The sequence below is a fragment of the Triturus cristatus genome, chromosome 7 (genome assembly GCF_964204655.1).
Source record: "Triturus cristatus chromosome 7, aTriCri1.1, whole genome shotgun sequence".
Lineage (NCBI taxonomy): Eukaryota > Metazoa > Chordata > Amphibia > Caudata > Salamandridae > Triturus > Triturus cristatus.
The window spans coordinates 247,669,522-247,693,591 of record NC_140590.1 but is presented as its reverse complement, the minus strand read 5'-3'; positions in this window follow the sequence as shown (position 1 = coordinate 247,693,591).

Genomic DNA, 24,070 nt, shown 5'->3' with positions numbered 1-24,070 from the left:
GTGGTAACACTTAAAACATTTAATTTACAAAGGAACAAAATGAGGGGGTTAATTTTGCCATAGAAATTATGATTAGTGCTGCAGAAAGAAAAATTAGGGCACATTTTGACTTCTCAAATCCTCTTCTATTTCATAAAAAAATTCTGACATGCAGACTGAAGCATGCACTTTGAATACCAGCAGCAGAGTTCCCTGGTGAGCAGTAGTTTTACTACAGTGATCTAATGAGCAGCTAGAGTGCTAACATTCAGAATTTATGGCAAAAGTGTGACACATCTGAATGCCTTCTTGATGGAACCAAAGTAAAAAACAAAGTATTCCCAGGAGACTGCAGTAAATGAGGAAATTAGGAAACTTCATAATAAATAAATCTCCCAAGATGGCCACCAGAGGCAAAAGAGCCCAAATGCAGCCCAAATATCACCCAGATGTAGCCCAATGACAGAAGTGTGCAAAACACTTATTTTTTGTGTATTTGCAGTTTTATATAGTGCAGACTTGTCAGGTATTGGAGTGCTTTACATGAGCATTGGTTACATCACACAAGATCAAATTCATTTTGGTTGTAGACATGGGGAGATTAAGTGATTTGACCAGAATCACAGAATGTTGAGCTGAAGCAGAAACTCCAACCTGGTTCCCCAGTTGCAAAGTCTGCTACTCTGGAAGTAACACCACATCCTCTCCCCTGGGTGCAAAATTTAATCAAGTGGTCAACTGGATAAAAAAACATAAAGATTACAAATAATTTAAAAGTTCTTTGTCGCTATTTGAAAACTCAGAAAATATGTCCTCATTTTAGGTTTTTAGAGCACTAACCATAATTTTGATGCAAATAAGACCCTCTCATATATGTAATTTCTAAAGGAAATACTCTAGGTATTACAGTTTTGATTACATCAAGATGACGTCAGGCGTTCCACACTTTTGTAATAAATATAGAATGTTAGCAATCTAGTTGTACATTGGGTTACTGTTGAGAGGCAGAGGCCAGGGGCACGGACTCTGAAAATTGAAGGCAGGTAGGAGAGTGCAGAGGCAACAATTTGACCACACTGGGCAGGCAGGAAGGGCAGTGGCAGCACAACAGACTATGGAGGGCAGTGGAAAGGGGGGCAGGAGCTACAAACCAACAATACAGGACTGGCAAGAGAGGCTGTGGCAATATAATAGACCACTGTGGGCAGAAGGAAGAGGCAGTGGTAGTACAACCATACATGCCAACAGACCCGTTTCAGCCAGGAAACGTCCAATGTTTTTAAGCTCAAATGGGCTTTATTTGATCTGTCTCCTGTCTACAATCTCCTCTTTTTCAATGTAACTCAAAGGGGAATATCAATACCCCAGTTTTTTTTCAAAATCTCCCTCTTACCAAGTTCAAAATGTTTGCAAGTATGGTACATTGGATCATGGTAGGCAGGAGGAATTGGGGTAGGGACATGGACTCGGATAACAGAGGACAGGAGGGACATGCAGAGGTGCACCAAACTGACCCTACAGGGCAGGTATCAGGGTTTGCAGCAGCACAATACACCACACAGCGCATGCAGGACGGGAGTACAGCACAACAATCCATAGAAACCAATAGGGAGGGGACAGGACCATGCACATGGACAACAGAGAACAGAGGGGAAAGAGGCAATGGTAGCTAGCTGACCATAATGGACAGACAGGAGAGAAAGCTGCAGCATAACAGACCATAAAGGGCAGGAGGGATGGATCAGCGGCATTACAATGGAACAGACAAGCCAGGAGGGAGGGAATAGGGGTCTGCACATGGAAACACAGAGCTGGGGGCAAGGGGGCAGGACAGGAGCAGCAAGATGACCATGGAGGTCAGGCAGGATGGGCACTAGAAACAAGACACACCATGGAGAGCAACAATGAGACTATGATGGCATACACACAGACCATGGAGGGAAGGTGGGAGGGGGTCAGGGGCAGCTAGCTGACCACACAGGGAAGGTGGGAGGGGCCATGCCAGCACAGAAGACCATGCATGGCAAGTGGGAGGGTTAGTGGCAGCACACTGGCTATGAAGGGCAAGAAGGAGGGTGCAGGGCCATGCACAAAGGATCATGGAGGATTGAAGAGAGGGTCAGGACCTGGGCACAGACAAGAGAGTTCAGGGGAAGGGGCCTCACAACAGACCGCGCAGGGCAGGCAGGAGGAGCAGTTGCAGCACAACAGACAACAGAAGGGTGTGGCAGTAAAATGGACCACGGAGGACAGGAGGAAGGGGATAGGGGCATGGCATGTGGACAGGCAGGGTGGAGGTGACAGAGACAGGTTACAGTCATCTGACAATTCTAGGCAGGTGGGAGGGGAGTGGCAGCTCAACAGAACACTCAGAGTAGATAGGAGTGGCTGGTCCATGGAACATGGTGGTCAAAAAGGATGGAGCAGGGGCATGCACAAAGACATCGGAGGGCAGGGTGAAGGAGAATAGGGGCAGCAAGCTAAGCACAGAGGCTAAGCAGGAGGTCAATGATGGGCCATATAATTGGGCAATGGAGGGCAGGAGGAGTGGACTGGTACATCATGCTAAATGGAGGGCAGTGGCAGCACATCAGACCATGCATGGCAGGAGTGAGGAGGCTAGTCCATGGATTCAGACAACAGAGGATAGGGAGGAGGTGGATGGGGCAGCAAGCTAACTGTCCAGAGAAGGTGGGTATTAGGAACTTTATAGATTTTAAAATGTGTGTCTGTGCGAACTACTTAAAATATGAACAAGTATGCAGCATAATCTCACTTTTATTCAGGAAGAAGAGGACATTTGTGACTGTGAATCCGGGCTCACTTGGCAAAAACACCCCCTGACCCTCCACCCCCATCGCAAAATGTAATGCCCGTGAAAAGGGTAGGTGGACGCAGTGTTATATAGAACATTGTCCTGAGAGCACAATTGAAAATGAAAACTAGATATAGTATATGGTATAAACTATGCACCAAAAATTGTGATATAAGATGAACCGGGGCGTGAAATATAATATTCAATACAAGGGCGTCTTTGCACACGTCACCTCAGGCCCCGTCCCCTCACTTCCCCACTGTGTAAACACGCCCTGTGGCCCTTTTAAGTTGGGAGATTAAGTCCCCTTGAATCCTGAGGGTCCCTAGGGTCCAACTAGACCACTAGGTACCTCCAGTAAGCGCCACAGAGCTGCATTGCAGAGAGATGTAAAAAGGGGCACGGCCTAGACCACCTCTCTGCAACGCAGCGGAGTGGTGCTTACTGGAAGCACCTGGTGGGCTAGTTGGCCCCCAGTGTCCCTCAGGATTGAAGAGGAATTATTTCCCCAACTTAAAACGCGCCACAGGGCTTGTTTGCACTTGTTAACTCAGGCCCCGTCCCCTCCCTTCACCACTGTGTAAACAGGCCCTGTGGCCGTTTTTAGTTGGGAGATTAAGTTCATTTGAATCCTGAGGTTCCCTAGGTTACAACTAGCCCACTAAGTACCTCCAGTATGCGCCACAGAGCTGCGTTGCAGAGAGGTGTAAAAAGTGGCACGGCCTGGACCACCTCTTTGCAACGCAGCTCAGTGGTGCTTACTGGAAGCACCTGGTGGGCTAGTTAGCCCCCAGGGGCCCTCAGGATTGAATGGGAATTATTTCCCCAACTTAAAACGCGCCACAGGGCTTGTTTGCACACGTTAACTCAGGCCCCGTCCCCTCCCTTCACCACTGTGTAAACAAGCCCTGTGGCCGTTTTTAGTTGGGAGATTAAGCTAATTTGAATCCTGAGGGTACCTAGGGTCCAACTAGCCCACTAGGTATCTCCAGTATGCGCCACAGAGCTGCGTTGCAGAGAGGTGTAAAAAGTGGCACGCCCTGGACCACCTCTCTGCAACGCAGCTCAGTGGCGCTTACTGGAAGCACCTGGTCGGCTAGTTAGCCCCCAGGGGCCTTCACGATTGAAGGGGAATTTTTTCCCCAACTTAAAACGCGCCATAGGGCGTGTTTGCACACGTCACCTCAGGCCCCGTCCCCTTACTTCCCCACTGTGTAAACATGCCCTGTGGCCGTTTTTTAAGTTGGGAGATTAAGTCCCCTTGAATCCTGAGGATCCCTAGGGGCAAAATAGCCCACTAGGTACGTCCAGTAAGCGCCATTGCAGAGAGGTGTAAAAAGGGGCACGGCCTGCACCACCTCTCTGCAACGCAGAGCAGTGGCACTTACTGGAAGCACCTGGTGGGCTAGTTGGCCCCCAGGGTCCCTCAGGATTGAAAGGGAATTATTTCCCCAACTTAAAATGCGCCACAGGGCGTATTTGCACACGTCACCTCAGGCCCCGTCCCCTCCCTTCACCACTGTGTAAACGCGCCCTGTGGCCGTTCTAAGTTGAGAGATTAAGTCCCCTTGAATCCTAAGGGTCCCTAGGGTCAAACTAGCCCACTAGGTACCTCCAGTAAGCGCCACAGAGCTGCGTTGCATAGAGGTGTTAAAAGGGGGATGGCCTCAGAACACCTGTCTGCAACGCAGCTTCCTGGAGCACACTGGAGATACCTGTTGGGCTAGTTGGCCCTCAGGGACCCTCAGTATTGAAGGGGAATTAATTCCCCAACTTACAAATGGCCAGGGGGCGCGTTTGCAGAGTGCTGCAAGGAGGGGGCGGGGCCTCCAGCGCGATGCCGGTCTTTTATTTATTTTATTTTTTTAAGAAGGAGGGCTATGTGGCCCCCCTTCTTTTTCTAATTTACTGGCCCTGGGGACCCCATCCCCCAGGGACTGCACCCTAATTTTTTTTGTTGAAAAAAATAAATGTGGCCCTCCAAGGCCTTAATCGGCCCCGGGGACCCCAACCCCCGGGTCATGGCCTTTTTTTAATTTAAATTCTTTAGGAGGGGGCTGCGTTGCCGCCCTCCTCAGGCCACTTATGGCTCCGGGGACCCCATCCCCCGGGGCCGGCCTTTGTTTTTTATTATTTTAAAAATATATATATTTATAGAAACACCTAGGACATGCTGGACAAACCGTATGTACCTATCACCATGACGATTTGCGTGATATTCATTAAAAGGCAACTATCCATAGAATGAATCCACATGGAATGTATTTACACCACTAGTGAAGCTCTGACGTGTCTGACGCCCTACCGTGCCTAATCCCGGCTCCCCCGCCGGTGGGTACTCTCCAAGTAGACACCCTTGTCGTTTATTTATACAAACATGGGTAGCTATTGACGGGCACATTTAATATACACGCACACCAAGCCATTCAAAGGGGATTCGACAAAAATTCGACCAAACTATGCAAGAAACCCCCCTCACGGTTAATAAAAAACACATCCACCGCAGGATGTGTAATACTTTTTATTTTACTCCCTGGAAAGGAGACGAACCTCACTTGAGAGTCACATCGTGCTCCTGGCTGAGCCCAATGCTGTGTTACACCCACCAGTGCCTGCCGATTGCCTCACACCTCTGTGTTGTATTCCACCAGCTAGTGTGTATGCTATGACACTCTCTAGCCCATGTGCACTGTAACACCACCCCGTGAATATGTCATGCCACACTTGCCTTCGCACGGGTTATATTGCCCCATCTAACATGCCTTCCTCGATGTGTATGTTATAACGCACAACGCTATGCCATACATATTACAATCTGGGATCCATATCTTTGTCACAGTGCATATGCAATGTTACACTCCCCAGCACATATTTCATATTACAACTTTAGAGACTAGTTAGGTTACACAACACTGCCCTGTGCAGATTACACTCCAAGGCGCATATCGCATAGCACGCTCTAGTGCCTGTGCTAACTCGCGCTCTCCAATGAATCTGTCATTGCGCACAATGTATTGCATGTTATATTTCACGCCCCGGTTCATCTTATATCACACTTTTTGGTGCATAGTTTATACCATATCCTACATCTAGTTTTCATTTTCAATCGTGCTCTCAGGACTATGTTCTATATAACACTGCGTCCACCTACCCTTTTCACGGGCATTACATTTTGCGATGGGGGTGGAGGGTCAGGGGGTGTTTCTGCCAAGTGACCCCGGAGTCACAGTCACAAACGTCCTCTTCTTCCTGAATAAAAGTGAGATTATGCTGCATACTTGCTCATATTTTAAGTAGTTCGCACAGACACACATTTTAAAAACAATAAAGTTCCTAATACCCACCTTCTCTGAACAGTTAGCTTGCTGCCCCATCCACCTCCTCTCTATCCTCTGTTGTCTGAATCCATGGACTAGCCTCCTCACTCCTGCCATGCATGGTCTGATGTGCTGCCACTGCCCTCAATTTAGTATGATGTACCAGTCCACTCCTCATGCCCTCCATTGCCCAATTCTATGGCCCATCATTGACCTCCTGCTTAGCCTCTGTGCTTAGCTTGCTGCCCCTATTCTCCTTCCCCCTGCCCTCCGATGTCTTTGTGCATGCCCCTGCTCCATCCTTTTTGCCCACTATGTTCCATGGACCTGCCACTCCTATCTACTCTGAGTGTTCTGTTGAGCTGCCACTCCCCTCCCACCTGCCTAGCATTGTCAGATGACTGTAACCTCTCCCTGCCACCTCCACCCTGCCTGTCCACATGCCATGCCCCTATCCCCTTCCTCCTGTCCTCCATGGTCCATTTTACTGCCACACCCTTCTGCCCTCCCTGATCTGTTGTGCTGCAACTGCTCCTCCTGCCTGCCCCGCGTGGTCTGATGTGAGGCCCCTTCCCCTGAACTCTCTTGTCTGTGCCCAGGTCCTGACCCTACCTTCTATCCTCCATGATCCTTTGTGCATGCCCCTGCACCCTCCTTCTTGCCCATCATAGCCATTGTGCTGCCACTAACCCTCCCGCTTGCCATGCATGGTCTTCTGTGCTGCCATGGCCCCTCCCACCTTCCCTGTGTGGTCAGCTAGCTGCCCCTGACCCCCTCCCACCTTCCCTCCATGGTCTGTGTGTATGCCACCATAGTCTCATTGTTGCTCTCCTTGGTGTGTCTTGTTTCTAGTGCCCATCCTGCCTGACCTCAATGGTCATATTGCTGCTCCTGCCCTGCCACCTTGCCCCCAGCCCTCTGTTTCCATGTGCAGACCCCCTATTCCCTCCCTCCTGGCTTGTCTGTTCCATTGTAATGCCCCTGATCCGTCCCTCCTGCCCTTTATGGTCTGTTATGCTGCAGCTTTCTCTCCTGTCTGTCCATTATGGTCAGCTAGCTGTCATTGCCTCTTTCCCATCTGTTCTCTGTTGTCCATGTGCATGGTCCTGTCCCCTCCCTATTGCTTTCTATGGATTGTTGTGCTGCACTCCCGTCCCGCTTGCGCTGTGTGGTGTATTGTGCTGCTGCAAACCCTGATGCCTGCCCTATAGGGTCAGTTTGGTGCACCTCTCCATGTCCCTTCTGTCCTCTGTTATCCGAGTCCATGTCCATACCCCAATTCCTCCTGCCTACCTACGATGATTCAATGTACCATACTTGCAAACATTTTGAACTTGGTAAGAGGGAGATTTTGAAAAAAAACTGGGGTATTGATTTTCCCCTTTGAGTTACATTGAAAAAGAGGAGATGGTAGACAGGATACAGATCAAATAAAGCCCATTTGAGCTTAAAAACATTGGACGTTTCCTTGCTGAAACGGGTCTGTTGGCATGTATGGTTGTACTACCACTGCCTCTTCCTTCTGCCCACAATGGTCTATTATATTGCCACAGCCTCTCTTGCCAGTCCTGTATTGTTGGTTTGTTGCCCCTGCCCCCCTTTCCACTGCCCTCCATAGTCTGTTGTGCTGCCACTGCCCTTCCTGCCTGCCCAGTGTGGTCAAATTGTTGCCTCTGCACTCTCCTACCTGCCTTCAATTTTCAGAGTCCGTGCCCCTGGCCTCTGCCTCTCAACAGTATCCCAATGAACAACTAGATTGCTAACATTCTATATTTATTACAAAAGTGTGGAACGCCTGACGTCATCTTGATGTAATCAAAACTGTAATACCTAGAGTATTTCCTTTAGAAATTACATATATGAGAGGGTCTTATTTGCATCAAAATTATGGTTAGTGCTCTAAAAAACTAAAATGAGGATATATATTTTCAAATAGCGACAAAGAACTTTTAAATTATTTGTAATCTTTATGTTTTTTTATCCAGTTGACCACTTGATTAAATGTTGCACCTTGGCGAGAGGATGTGGTGTTACTTCCAGAGCTGCAGACTTTGCAAATGGGGAACCAGGTTGGAGTTTCTGCTTCAGCTCAACATTCTGTGATTGTGGTCAAATCATTAATCTCCCCATGTCTACAACCAAAATGAATTTGATCTTGTGTGATGTAACCAATGCTCATGTAAAGCACTCCAATACCTGACAAGTCTGCACTATATAAAACTGCAAATACACAAAAAATAAGTGTTTTGCACACTTCTGTCATTGGGCTACATGTGGGCTACATCTGGGTGATATTTGTGCTGCATTTATGCTCTTTTGTGTCTGGTGGCCATCTTGGGAGATTTATTTGTTATGAAGTTTCCTAATTTCCTCATTTACTGCAGTCTCCTCAGTAGGAAATGCTTTCAGTTTTTTACTTTGATTCCATCAAGAAGGTATTCAGATATGTCACACATTTGCCATAAATTCTGAATGTTAGCACTCTAGTTGCTCATTAGATCACTGTAGTAAAGCTACTGCTCACCACGGAAGTCTGCTGCTGGTATTGAAAGTGCATGTTTCAGTCTGCATATCAGAATTTTTTAATGAAATAGAAGAGGATTTGAGAAGTCACTCAAAATGTGCCCTAATTTTTCTTTCTTCAGCACTGATCATAATTTCTATGGCAAAATGAACCCCCTCATTGTGTTCCTTTTTAAATTAAATGTTTTAAGTGTTACCAGTTTATTCCAATCAAGATGGCTTCAGGTGTGCCATACTTTTGTCATAAGTAAGACAGTAAGCGCTCTAGTTGTTCTTAAGAACACTCTGGGACATTCTGTCATTAGGCTATACTTGGGCTACATCTGGGTGATATTTGGGCTAAATTTGGGCTCTTTTGTCTCTGGTGGCCATCTTGGGAGATTTATTTGTTATGAAGTTTCCTAATTTCCTCATTTACTGCAGTCTCCTCAGTGGGAATACTTTCAGTTTTTTATTTTGGTTCCATCAAGAAGGCATTCAGATGTGTCACACATTTGCCATAAATTCTGAATGTTAGCACTCTAGATGCTCAATAGATCACTGTAGTAAAACTACTGCTCACCAGGGAAGTCTGCTGCTGATATTCAAAGTGCATGTTTCAGTCTGCATGTCAGAATTTGTTTATGAAATAGAAGAGGATTTGAGAAGTCAAAATGTGCCCTAATTTTTCTTTCTGCAGAACTAATCATAATTTCTGTGGCAAAATGAACCCCTCATGTTGTTCCTTTGTAAATTAAATGTTTTAAGTGTTACCACTTTATTCCAATCAAGATGGCTTCAGGTGTGCCAAACGTTTGTCATAAGTAAGACTGTTAGCGCTCTAGTTGTTCGTTAGAACACTCTGGGGCATTCTGTCATTGGGCTATACTTGGGCTACATCTGGGTGATATTTGGGCTACATTTGGGCTCTTTTGTCTCTGGTGGCCATCTTGGGAGATTTATTTGTTATGAAGTTTCCTAATTTCCTCATTTACTGCAGTCTCCTCAGTAGGAAATACTTTCAGTTTTTTACTTGGTTCCATCAAGAAGGCATTCAGATGTGTCACACATTTGCCATTAATTCTGAATGTTAGCACTCTAGTTGCTCATTAGATCACTGTAGTAAAGCTACTGCTCACCACGGAAGTCTGCTGCTGGTATTAAAAGTGCATGTTTCAGTCTGCATATCAGAATTTTTTAATGAAATAGAAGAGGATTTGAGAAGTCACTCAAAATGTGCCCTAATTTTTCTTTCTTCAGCACTGATCATAATTTCTATGGCAAAATGAACCCCCTCATTGTGTTCCTTTTTAAATTAAATGTTTTAAGTGTTACCAGTTTATTCCAATCAAGATGGCTTCAGGTGTGCCATACTTTTGTCATAAGTAAGACAGTAAGCGCTCTAGTTGTTCTTAAGAACACTCTGGGACATTCTGTCATTAGGCTATACTTGGGCTACATCTGGGTGATATTTGGGCTAAATTTGGGCTCTTTTGTCTCTGGTGGCCATCTTGGGAGATTTATTTGTTATGAAGTTTCCTAATTTCCTCATTTACTGCAGTCTCCTCAGTGGGAATACTTTCAGTTTTTAATTTTGGTTCCATCAAGAAGGCATTCAGATGTGCCACACATTTGCCATAAATTCTGAATGTTAGCACTCTAGATGCTCATTAGATCACTGTAGTAAAACTACTGCTCACCAGGGAAGTCTGCTGCTGATATTCAAAGTGCATGTTTCAGTCTGCATGTCAGAATTTGTTTATGAAATAGAAGAGGATTTGAGAAGTCAAAATGTGCCCTAATTTTTCTTTCTGCAGAACTAATCATAATTTGTTTGGCAAAATGAACCCCCTCATGTTGTTCCTTTGTAAATTAAATGTTTTAAGTGTTACCACTTTATTCCAATCAAGATGGCTTCAGGTGTGCCAAACGTTTGTCATAAGTAAGACTGTTAGCGCTCTAGTTGTTCGTTAGAACACTCTGGGGCATTCTGTCATTGGGCTATACTTGGGCTACATCTGGGTGATATTTGGGCTACATTTGGGCTCTTTTGTCTCTGGTGGCCATCTTGGGAGATTTATTTGTTATGAAGTTTCCTAATTTCCTCATTTACTGCAGTCTCCTCAGTAGGAAATACTTTCAGTTTTTTACTTGGTTCCATCAAGAAGGCATTCAGATGTGTCACACATTTGCCATTAATTCTGAATGTTAGCACTCTAGTTGCTCATTAGATCACAGTAGTAAAGCTACTGCTCACCAGGGAAGTCTGCTGCTGGTATTGAAAGTGCATGTTTCAGTCTGCATGTAAGAATTTTTTTATGAAATAGAAGAGGATTTGAGAAGTCACTCAAAATGTGCCCTAAGTTTTCTTTCTGCAGCACTAATCATACTTTCTATGGCAAAATAAACCCCCTCATTTTGTTCCTTTTTAAATTAAATGTTTTACGAGTTACCACTTTATTCCAACCAAGATGGCTTCAGGTGTGCCATACGTTTGTCATAAGTAGGACTGTTAGCGCTCTAGTTGTTCTTTAGAACCCTCTGGGAAGCTGCAGTAGAACACAAAGGAATCAACTGACAGTCTCTGCCCTTGTTGGATGTACATGTTTTACTGAGAATGTCAGACTTCATTCTCACCTGACTGAGAAAGATAATGTGAATTTACAGAAAATATGCTCTCAGTTTAGCTTATAGATCACCTTCCAAACCTCTGTGGGAAAAGCATGAGAAAATAGTTTTCTCTCAAACATGATTCATGATATCACAGCAGAAGGCTTTTCACATGGTAAAATCGCCTTAGAACACACCACAACTCCTAAAATGAGTATGGTACCATCAACAAATGATTTATAATGTAACTAAAGTCTTAAAACCTTCTATTAACTGCAATGCTTTTTAATGAGGTGCTATCATGTATATTGGTTCTAAGATGGCTGCCAACACTTCTTGGATGAAGTGCTGACAGCCAATCAGATCTCATGATGAGATGTGTGGTTAGGCTCCGCCCAGATATATATGTGATTTTAGTTTTGATTTTCTCAGGAACTACTGAACGGATTTACACCATTTAAGCAAAAGGCACATGCCTGACCTGAGGACTACCTCTTTGCCAAGTTTCAAGTAATTCTGTTCAGCCGTTCGGGCTGTACCTTCGACTAAAGGTCCTATGGGAAAATGCATGGGGAAAACGCGTTTTGGGACCCCCCTTTTTTCTCAGCCCCCGCTTGACGAATCACCCCGAGACTTTCAGGGTAGGAGCTGAGCGGAGCGCCCCATTAGTTTTGAAAATTTCACGAAGATAAGTCAACCGGCGCAAAGGTTATTCAAAATAGAATTTTCAGATTTCCTATGGGAACTCGGTCCTAACTATAACTATCTACTGGCGACCGCCAGTAGATAATATATATATATATATACCTACCTACTGGCAGTCGCCAGTAGGTAGTTATAGTTGTAGTTAGGATCTATTATCCATAGGAAATCCGCAACATTCTATTTGGAATAACTTTAGCGCTGGTTGACGAATCATCGCGAAATTTTCAAAACTGGTGGGGCGCTCCGGTCCGCTCCTATCCTGAAAATCTCGGGGTGATTTGTCAAGCAGGGGCCGAGAAAAATGGGGGGTCCCAAAACTAGTTCTCCCCATGCAATTTTCCATAGGAACCTTTAGCCGCGGCTACAGCCCGAACTGCTGAATGGAATTACACCAAATTTGGCAAAAAGGTAGCCCTTGGTTCACACTCATGCCTTTTGGTTAAATGGTGTAAATCCGTTCAGTAGTTCCTGAGCAAATAAAAAGTAAAATCATAGATATATGTTATGTTATGTTATGTTATGTTATGTTATTTTCATTTTATACAGCGCACAGCTACTCGGAAGTGTCCCGGCGCTATAGACCGCTGGGGAACCCGTCCTGGCTATCCCTGTGAGATGGTCCCTTTCTGGGTATCTCCAAGGTGAAACCAGGCATCCCCGGCGTCTGTGGGGGGCTGTTGTAAGATGAGGCAAGCTTAATGCCCAGAGTTGCCGAGTGTGTTCCTAGTTAGAGTAGGTACCGAGGCGAGAATTATCGAGTCCGTTTTTTTGACCTTGGTCCACGACCCTGCCGGTCGGGAATTGAACCCTAGTCCCTGGCCGATTCTCTGCTTACGGATCTGCCACCTCTAACCAGTGAGCCACACCTCTCCATCAGGGCGGAGCCTAACCACACATCTCATCATGAGATCTGATTGGTTGTCAGCACTTCATCCAAGAAGTGTTGGCAGCCATCTTGGGACCAATATACATGATAGCACCTCAGTGAAAAGCATTGCAGTTAAATAGAAGGTTTTAAGACTTTAGTTACATTATAAATCATTTGTTGATGGTACCATACTCATTTTAGGAATTGTGGCGTTTTCTAAGGTGATTTTACCAAGTGAAAAAGCCTTCTGCTGGGATATCATGAATCATGTTTGAGAGAAAACTATTTTCTCATGATTTTCCCACAGAGGTTTGGAAGGTGATCTATAAGCTAAACTGAGAGCATATTTTCTGTAAATTCACATTATCTTTCTCAGTCATGTGAGAATGAAGTCTGACATTCTCAGCAAAACATGTACATCCAACAAGGGCAGAGACTGTCAGTTGATTCCTTTGTGTTCTACTACAGCTTCCCAGAGTTTTCTGAACTAGAGTGCTAACAGTCCTACTTATGACAAACGTATGGCACACCTGAAGCCATCTTGATTGGAATAAAATGGTAACTCTTAAAACATTTAATTTCCAAAGGAACAAAATGAGGGGGTTCATTTTGCCATAGAAATCATGATTAGTGCTACAGAAAGAAAAATTAGGGCACATTTTGACTTCTCAAATCCTCTTCTATTTCATAAAAAAATTCTGACATGCAGGCTGAAACATGCACTTTAATTACCAGCAGCAGACTTCCCTGGTGAGCTGTAGCTTTACTACAGTGATCTAATGAGCAACTAGAGTGCTAACATTCTGAATTTATGCCAAATGTGTGACACATCTGAATGCCTTCTTGATGGAACCAAAGTAAACATGCATTGAAAATGCAATAGGTCTCGCCCTCGTTTAAGCTAAAGCAATTCTGTTTGTGATTAGGTGGCTTTTTAGTTTTGCTTTTATCAGTGTTTTTCAAACTTTCATGTACATAACATGCATATGTATACATATATGTATATGTATGCATGAATTTATATTTGTATTTATATAGATATGCAGATTATATCTATGTTTATATATGTATGTATATATATATACACATACATATATATAAATGTATATGCATATATATGCATATATATGTGCATATGTTTGCGAGGTATAGAGAGGTAGAGAGGCAGAGGTGTAGAGGTAGAGAGGTTGAGGTAGAGAGGTAGAGAGTAGTAGAGAGAGAGGTAGAGAGTAGAGGATGAGTAACAGAGAGTAGAGAGTGAGTAGTAGAGAGTAGAAGAGAGTAGCAGAGAGAGTAGCAGAGAGTGAGTAGTAGAGAGTAGTAGAGTGAGTAGTAGAGAGTGAGTAGTAGAGAGCAGTAGAGAGTGAGTAGTAGAGAGTGAGTAGTAGAGAGTGGGTAATAGAGAGTAAGTAGTAGAGAGTAGTAGAGAGTGAGAAGTAAAGTGAGTAGTAGAGAGTGATTAGTAGAGAGTAGTAGAGAGTGAGTAGTAGATAGTGAGTAGCAGAGAAAGTAGTAGAGAGTAGTAGAGAGTGAGTAGTAGAGTGAGTAGTAGAGAGTAGTAGAGAGAGAGTAGTAGAGAGTGAGAAGTAGAGAGTAGTAGAGAGTGAGTAGTAGAGTGAGTAGTAGAGACTAGTAGAGAGAGAGTAGTAGAGAGTGAGTAGTAGAGAGTAGTAGAGAGTGAGTAGTAGAGAGAGAGTAGTAGAGAGAGAGAGTAGTAGAGAGTGAGTAGTAGAGAGTAATAGAGAGGGAGTAGTAGAGAGTGAGAAGTAAAGAGTAAGTAGTTGATAGAGAGTAGTAGGGAGTAGTAGAATAGTAGAGAGTGAGTAGTAGAGAGTAGTAGAGAGTGAGAAGTAGAGTGAGTAGTAGGGAGTAGTAGAGAGTGAGTAGTAGAGTGAGTAGTAGAGAGTAGTAGAGATCGAGTAGGAGAGAGCAAGTAGTAGAGAGTGTGTAGTAGAGAGTGAGTAGTAGAGAGTAGTAGAGAGTGAGTACTAGTGAGAGTAGTAGAGAGTGAGTAGTAGAGAGAGTAGTAGAACGTAGTAGAGTAGTAGAGAGTGAGTAGTAGAGTGAGTGGTAGAGAGTAGTAGAGAGCGAGTAGTAGAGAGTGAGTAGTGGAGAGTGAGTAGTAGAGAGTAGTAGAGAGTGAGTAGTAGAGAGAGAATAGCAGAGAGTGAGTAGTAGAGAGTGAGTAGTAGAGTGAGTAGTAGAGAGTGAGTAGTAGAGAGAGAGTAGTAGAGAGTACTGGAGAGTGAGTAGTAGAGTAGTAGAGAGTGAGTGGTAGAGAGTAGTACAGAGTAGTAGAGTGAGTAGTAGGGAGTATAGTATAGAGTAGTGGAGAGTGAGTAGAAGAGAGTGAGTAGTAGAGAGTGAGTAGTAGAGAGAGTAGTAGAGAATAGTGGAGTAGTAGAGAGTGAGTAGTAGAGAGTGAGTAGCAGAGAGTAGTAGAGAGCGAGTAGTAGAGAGTGAGTAGTGTAGAGTGAGTAGTAGAGAGTAGTAGAGAGCGAGTAGTAGAGAGTGAGTAGTAGAGAGTGAGTAGTAGAGAGTAGTAGAGTGAGTAGTAGACAGTGAGTAGTAGAGAGAGAGTAGTAGAGAGTAGTAGAGAGTGAGTAGGAGAGTAGTAGAGAGAGAGTGGTAGAGAGTAGTAGAGAGTAGTAGAGTGAGTAGTAGAGAGTAGTAGAGAGTGAGTAGTAGAGAGATTAGTAGAGAATAGTAGAGCAGTAGAGAGTGAGTAGCAGAGAGTGAGTAGAGAGAGTAGTAGAGAATAGTAGAGTAGTAGAGAGTGAGTAGAAGAGAGTGAGTAGTAGAGAGTAGTAGAGACCGAGTAGTAGAGAGTGAGTAGTAGAGAGTGAGTAGTAGAGAGTAGTAGAGAGTAAGTAGAAGAGAGCGAGTAGTAGAGAGTGAGTAGTAGAGAGTGAGTAGTAGAGAGTGAGTAGTAGAGAGTAGTAGAGTGAGTAGTAGAGAGTGAGTAGTAGAGAGAGAGTAGTAGAGAGTAGTAGAGAGTGAGTAGTAGAGAGAGAGTGGTAGAGAGTAGTAGAGAGTAGTAGAGTGAGTAGTAGAGAGTGAGTAGTAGAGAGAGTAGTAGAGAATAGTAGAGTAGTAGAGAGTGAGTAGCAGAGAGTGAGTAGTAGAGAGAGTAGTAGAGAATAGTAGAGTAGTAGAGAGTAAGTAGTAGAGAGTGAGTAGTATAGAGTAGTAGAGAGCGAGTAGTAGAGAGTGAGTACTGGAGAGTGAGTAGTAAAGAGTGAATAGTAGAGAGTGAGTAGTAGAGAGAGAGTAGTAGAGAGTGAGTAGTAGAGAGTAGTAGAGTGAGTAGTAGAGAGTGAGTACTAGAGAGAGAACAGTAGAGAGTAGTAGAGAGTGAGTAGTAGAGTAGTAGAGAGTTAGTGGTAGAGAGTAATAGAGAATAGTAGAGTGAGTAGTAGTGAGTAGTAGAGAGTGAGTAGTAGAGAGTAGTAGTAGAGAGTAGTAGAGAGTAGTAGAGTGAGTAGTACAGAGTGAGTAGTACAGAGTGAGTAGTAAAGAGTAGTAGCGAGTGAGTAGTAGAGAGTGAGTAGTAGAGAGAGAGTAGTAGAGAGTGAGTAGTAGAGAGTGAATATTAGAGAGTAGTAGTAGAGAGTAGTAGAGAGTAGTAGAGAGTAGTAGAGAGTGAGTAGTACAGAGTGAGTAGTAAAGAGTAGTGGCGAGTGAGTAGTAGAGAGTGAGTAGTAGAGAGAGAGTAGTAGAGAGTAGTAGAGAGTGAGTAGTAGAGAGTGAATAGTAGAGAATGAGTAGTAGAGAGATAATAGTAGAGAGTAGTAGAGAGTGAGTAGTAGTGAGTAGTAGAGAGTAGTAGTAGAGAGTAGTAGAGAGTAGTAGAGAGTGAGTAGTAAAGAGTAGTAGTGAGTGAGTAGGAGAGAGTGAGTAGTAGAGAGTAGTAGAGAGTGAGTAGTAGAGAGAGAGTAGTAGAGAGTGAGTAGTAGAGTAGTACAGAGTAGTCAGTCAGTGTCAGTCAGTGTCAGTCAATGTCAGTCAGTGTCAGTGTCAGTCAGTGTCAGTCAGTCAGTGTCAGTCAATCAGTGTCAGTCAGTGTCAGTGAATCAGTGTCAGTCAGTGTCAGTCAATCAGTGTCAGTCAGTGTCAGTCAGTCAGTCAGTGTCAGTTAGTCAGTGTCAGTCAATCAGTGTCAGTCATTGTCAGTCACTGTCAGTCAATCAGTGTCAGTCAGTGTCAGTGTGAGTCAATCAGTGTCAGTCAGTGTCAATCAGTCAGTGTCAGTCAGTCAGTGTCAGCTAGAGCAGCTCTGCTGACCTGGTTCTATGGCTCTAAAGCAGCTCTGCTGACCTGGTTTCTCTCGCTCTACAGCAGGTCTGCTGACCCGGTTCTCTGGCTCTAAAGCAGCTCTGCTGACCCGGTTCTATGGCTCTAAAGCAGTTCTGCTGACATGGTTCTCTGGCTCTAGAGCAGCTCTGCTGACCTGGTTCTCTCCCTCTAGAGCAGCTCTGCTGACCTGGTTCTCTCTCTCTAAAGCAGCTCTACTGACCTGGTTTCTCTGGCTTTACAGCAGTTCTGCTGACCTGGTTCTCTCGCTCTAAAGCAGCTCAGCTGACCTGGTTTCTCTAGCTCTAGAGCAGCTCTGCTGACCTGGTTCTCTGGCTCTAAAGCAGCTCTGCTGACCTGGTTCTCTCCCTCTAAAGCAGCCTGCTGACCTGGTTCTCTGGCTCTAGAGCAGCTCTGCTGACCTGGTTCTCTGGCTCTAAAGCAGCTCTGCTGACCTTGTTGTCTCCCTCTAAAGAGCTCTGGTGACCTGGTTCTCTGGCTCTAGAGCAGCTCTGCTGACCTGGTTCTCTGGCTCTAAAGCAGCTCTGCTGACCTGGTTCTCTCCCTCTAAAGAGCTCTGCTGACCTGGTTCTCTGGCTCTAAATCAGTTCTGCTGACCAGGTTATCTGCCTCTAGAGCAGCTCTGTTGACCTGGTTCTCTGGCTCTAAAGCAGTTCTGCTGACCTGGTTCTCTCCCTCTAAAGCATCTCTGCTGACCTGGTTTCTCTGGCTCTACAGCAACTCTGCTGACGTGGTTCCCGTCCTCTAGAGTAGCTCTGCTGACCTGGGTCTCTGGCTCTAGAGCAGCTCTGTTGACCTGGGTCTCTGGTTCTAGAGCAGCTCTGCTGGCCTGCTTCTTAGGCTCTAGAGCAGCTCTGCTGACCTGGCTCTCTGGCTCTACAACGGCTCTGCTGACCTGGTTTCTCTGGCTCTACACCAGCTCTGCAGTGCTGACCTGGTTCTCTGCACTCATGATACATGCACCCGACTTCACGAAATTATATTTAAAAATAATATAAGTTTATTATAAGTACAAATATATTATTTTTATGAATATCTTCGATAATCTGTTGCCCTAATATGTATATTAAAGACACATACAAATCATTTTGGAACATAACATTTTTTTGCGGGAGTCACGCACCCAGCGTGCCCCAGCACGTATATGACTTCACGCGGGACCCGCCACCGTGCAAGCATCTAGTACCGTAATGCGCATGTGTCGCGAATTTGCGGGAGGAGGAGTGACGGACTGGTCGCATACCAATCGCACACATCACGTAATATTAAATGTATATGATGTAACTGAAAAACACACAGCCATCGCACAGCGTACGTGGATCCTTCATGACTTTTCTAAAATGGCGGCTAGAATCCGCACATCCACCGTGATGTGTACGCTTTGAGTGCGCGACTCCGAAAAGAAATGGAAGTTTGAATTTTTAAAAAAAACTATTTGTTGCAATTTTCAGAAAAATATATAATGTTATTTAATGAGTAAAATATTTATAAATAAACAGTTAAAAAACTTTAGAAAATCGGTACAAAAAATAGGTATAACTACTATCACACTTAGAAATTAGCATTTAAAAAAGCTTTGAAATTCACAGAAAAAAACATAGGTTTCAGGGGTGTTATAGTTAGCTGGCCATTTCACTCGTACAAAACCATAGAAATTCCTGCGTTATAGTTAGTTCTGCTAACTATAACTCGCGCGCCCGCAATGCACTGCTGATGATGTCACATATTGCATCATTCATGACATGGTCAGTGACATCACTGATGATATCACTGATGACATCTCAAATGACATCACTGATGACATCATCCACATGACAATCTGATACACCTCATCATAAACTAGTATAAACTTTCATCACTCACTGTAAAATACAGAATACCATATTTGAAACCATTGACACACCAATACCAGTTACTACATACCCACTCCCTGATTCCTAAGTCTACACACACAGCTACCCATTTAACAACAGAATCATTTATACATGCAGTCACTAATTAATAGAACACTATCAAATGCACTTATACACATATATATACATTGACACATCAGCAGTCATCTTATTCGGTTATGCAGTCATCCTACTCACTCATGAAACAAATTAATCACACTTACATTTACTCATCTACACAATTATCCAACAACACCTCATTTATTCAAACACATACACAAACACATACACAACACAAACACATAGTAACTCATAGTTAATATGTGAAGAAATCACCATTACAATTATACACTCATTCATATATTTACTCTCACAATCACTGGCTCTTACAAATACTTATTTATATACACCAACTCTCACATACAATGCCTTTTAATTTTTTTACTTTGTTGAAGATATACAACTAAAACATATATTCGCTCACCAACACACAAATAAATACACTCAGTCACCCAAACAACTGTTTCCACATGCACTCTTAAACCTATACACCTAGTCAATCAATCAACCATTCACACATCTATGCATAGAGGTACACACACCCCATCCAACCAACCAACTAATCAAGAACTAATATACACAGTCATGTAGTTAGTGACCAACTGATGCAGCATGTTATACAACAACAGAGACAGTGATGCACACGTTCACATAGTTTAGTTACTAATCCATGTATTAAGTGAGACACTTTTAATTACTCACTTAAACAGACAGTCAGACAGCTGCTAAATCCTCCATCCAGACAGTTATATATCCACTCAATCTTCAATACAGATTGGTATATATATAATACATATTTAAATTTCAAACTAAACCACATTCACTGGATGATGTCATCAGTGATGTCATCAGTGATGTCATTTGAGATGTCATCAAAGATGTCATCAGTGATGTCACTGACCATGTCATGAATGATGCAATATGTGACATCATCAGCAGTGCATTGCGGGTGCGCGAGTTATAGTTACCAGAACTAACTACAAAGGAGAAATGTCTATGGTTTTGTACGAGTGAAATGGGCAGCTAACTATAACACCCCTGAAACCTATGGTTTTTTCTGAGAATTTCTAAGGTTTTTTAAATGCTAATTTCTAACTACAACATCTCTGAAACCTACGTTTTTTCCAGTGAATATATATATATATATAGATATCATCATCAAGAAAACTTTATTGCGATTGTTTAAAATCATAAGAGTACAGTCTTAAAAACACAATTTCCATGATAAAATACATATTCCAGTCAATTTGGGAGTACAAAAATACCAATAGATAATAATCAAAATAACAATGTGGTTTTACAATATTCTAACCATGCTTGATACCAAGATATCAATAAGTGATTTCGCTAGTTAGTTTCCTGCGAATTAACCACATCGAAAACAAGAACTTGGTAACTGAAACCACAATAAGTGAGTTGGTATCACTTCTCAGGATCCTGAAAAAATCAAGATAGCTTCTAATGCCCAGATTTAAACATAACTGGATGATCAATTTTTTCCGAATACCGGCATAAGCCGGACAAAGGAGCACACATGAATCATGGTTTCCTGTTCAATCGAACAACTGGGGAATATAGGTGAAGGGTTCCGTATCTGAACTGTACATATAACTTCTTTGCTAAGGTTGGCTGAATAACATCAAGTTCAGATACAAAAGCGTAATATGGCTTAAAGTCAAAAAAAGCATAAGTCAGGCTTGATGGTTTGGCCAAGCTGAAAGCTATCATTAAATAATAATCTTTGAGTATTGTATCACTGATGACATCTCAAATTACATCACTGATGACATCACTGAGGACATTATCCACGTGAAAATCTGATGCAACTCATCACACTCTAATATAATGCTTGATGCACACACTCTAAAATACAGACTATCATTTTTGAAACCATAGACACACCAATACCAGTTAGTACCTACCCACTCACTAATTCCTAGGTCTACACACACATCAACTCATTCACCCATACAGTCACTCATACATGTAGTCAGCCATCAATACGGCATTTTCATATGCACTCACATATCTATACAGACACTCACACACCACCACTCATCCATACAGTTACTCACACACCTAGTCAGTCATGCAAATATTCAATCACACTCCTGTTTACTCACCTGTACAGTTATACACACACCACCTCACTTATTCAAACATAGACTAACACATACTTACACTCTTATACAATAACTAATACAAGCACACACTGATCCTCCATCCAGACAGTTATATATCCACTCAATCTTCAATACAGATTGGTATATATATAATACATATTTAAATTTCAAACTAAACCACATTCACTGGATGATGTCATCAGTGATGTCATCAGTGATGTCATTTGAGATGTCATCAATGATGTCATCAGTGATGTCACTGACCATGTCATGAATGATGCAATATGTGACATCATCAGCAGTGCATTGCGGGCGCGCGAGTTATAGTTAGCAGAACTAACTACAAAGGAGAAATGTCTATGGTTTTGTACGAGTGAAATGGGCAGCTAACTATAACACCCCTGAAACCTATGGTTTTTTCTGAGAATTTCTAAGGTTTTTTAAATGCTAATTTCTAACTACAACATCTCTGAAACCTACGTTTTTTCAAGTGAATATATATATATATATATAGATATCATCATCAAGAAAACTTTATTGCGATTGTTTAAAACACAATTTCCATGATAAAATACATATTCCAGTCAATTTGGGAGTACAAAAATACCAATAGATAATAATCAAAATAACAATGTGGTTTTACAATATTCTAACCATGCTTGATACCAAGATATCAATAAGTGATTTCGCTAGTTAGTTTCCTGCGAATTAACCACATCGAAAACAAGAACTTGGTAACTGAAACCACAATAAGTGAGTTGGTATCACTTCTCAGGATCCTGAAAAAATCAAGATAGCTTCTAATGCCCAGATTTAAACATAACTGGATGATCAATTTTTTCCGAATACCGGCATAAGCCCGACAAAAGAGCACACATGAATCATGGTCTCCTGTTCAATCGAACAACTGGGGAATATAGGGGAAGGGTTCCGTATCTGAACTGTACATATAACTTCTTTGCTAAGGTTGGCTGAATAACATCAAGTTCAGATACAAAAGCGTAATATGGCTTAAAGTCAAAAAAAGCATCAGTCAGGCTTGATGGTTTGGCCAAGCTGAAAGCTTTCATTAAATAATAATCTTTGAGTATTGTGGCAAGAGATTTCTTGGTAATGCCTGGAGTTGAATCCTCTGGGTTATCCCAGAGGTGTGCCAGACCAATCTGATTGAATGTCTGCCTAACGTACTGGAGCCAGGGGATCTTGTCGGCTCCTAGTGTACCCAAAATTACTTTCAGTTCATCTCTATAGCATGCCAACTCGGTAGTGCTCCAGATCCTCCTCCAATACATCAATGGCCTTGATGCAGCAACCTCTGAAATGGGGCGAATATTTAGATCCAACCTAAATGGCATAAGCGGTATATTATTTGGAAGGGTTAGTATTTTCCTGATGAAATTATTTTCAGTACTGACCATATCTTTTGTAGAAGTGTGGCCCCATAATTCTGCCCCATAAAGTGTCGAGGACCTGGATTGCACAATATAAATTTCGAGAGGGGCACTTATAATTTGTGAACTGCATTTTTTATGGACTTTAAGGATGCCCCCTATAGCCTGGGTAAGTTTTAACTTTGCCATAAGCTTTTGAGGAGCCCATCCCATTTTATCATTCAAGGTCAAACCTAGATACTCAAAAGTAGAAACTCGATCCAAGGAGATACCTTCCATCATGGGATGTGGATAACTGGAAGATTTTACATTAAAGGCCATATATTTTGTTTTGTCTATGTTGACCACCAGATTCCTTTTATTGCAGAAGTTGGTAAACTGGTTCAACACCCGCTGCATGCCCATCGGCGATTTTGACAACAGCAGGGTGTCGTCTGCAAACATAAGTGCAGGATATCTTCGAGAAGCCAATTTAGGGGCATCAATATCTGTAGTTGCCAGAAGTTCATCAATGAGCCCGTTGACAAAGAGCGAAAACAAAGTTGGAGCAAGGACACAGCCCTGACGGACACCCTTCTCTACTGGAAAGGGGCCGGTCAGATGACCATGTTTTCCATAACGAACTCTGGCATATGTCCCTTCGTGGAGAATCTTCAGTTAGTAGCACAGATATGGTGGAACCCCCATGGATAACAATAGATTCCAAAGCTGATTACGGTCCACCATATCAAATGCAGATTTCAAATCCACGAAGGTCAAGTATAGGCTACCCCCCTCCAATGTAAAGTGTTTCCAGTAAAGGATCTGGAGCCTAAATAATTGGTCGATTGTTGATATTTTGGACCTAAATCCCTCTTGAAGTGGGGTTAAGATCTTATTCTCCTCGATCCAGTTCTGCAACCGTTGCAGGAGAAGTCTTGAGTAGATTTTCTGGCTCACGTCAATAAGGCTTATAGGCCGGTAATTACCTGGATCAAGGGGGGATCCCTTTTTAAAAATAGGGATTATTTCCGCACCCGTCCAGGTAGATGGAACCGGTAAGCCTTGCAGAATAGCATTAAAAAAGATTAGGAATTAAGGTGCCCAAACTGGCCGTTCATCTCTATAGAAGTCCCCAGGGATCCTGTCTAACCCAGGGGCCTTATTTAATTGTAGATTATCCAGTGCCAAATCCACTTCCTTTATCGTCCAAGGAGGGGCATCCCAGGATGGGTCCAGGGTCATTAAGATAGCGGGGGGATCGTCTCTCCTAGTTGTATTAATGGAGTGAAGGTTTTTAAAATGCGATGCCCATGCATCTTCGGAAACATTGGGGTCGATCGTGGTTTTACCCTCCGATTTCCCCGTGTGAACAAGGTTCCAAAAGGACCTTGAATCTTTTGCCATAAGGGCTGTTCTGATAGCAACCCATCTTCCCTCTTCCCACTCAGTTTTGGCACTGAGGATTATCTTCCTATAGGCCCGCCTTGCTTCCAGAATATGTGGCCGATTGCC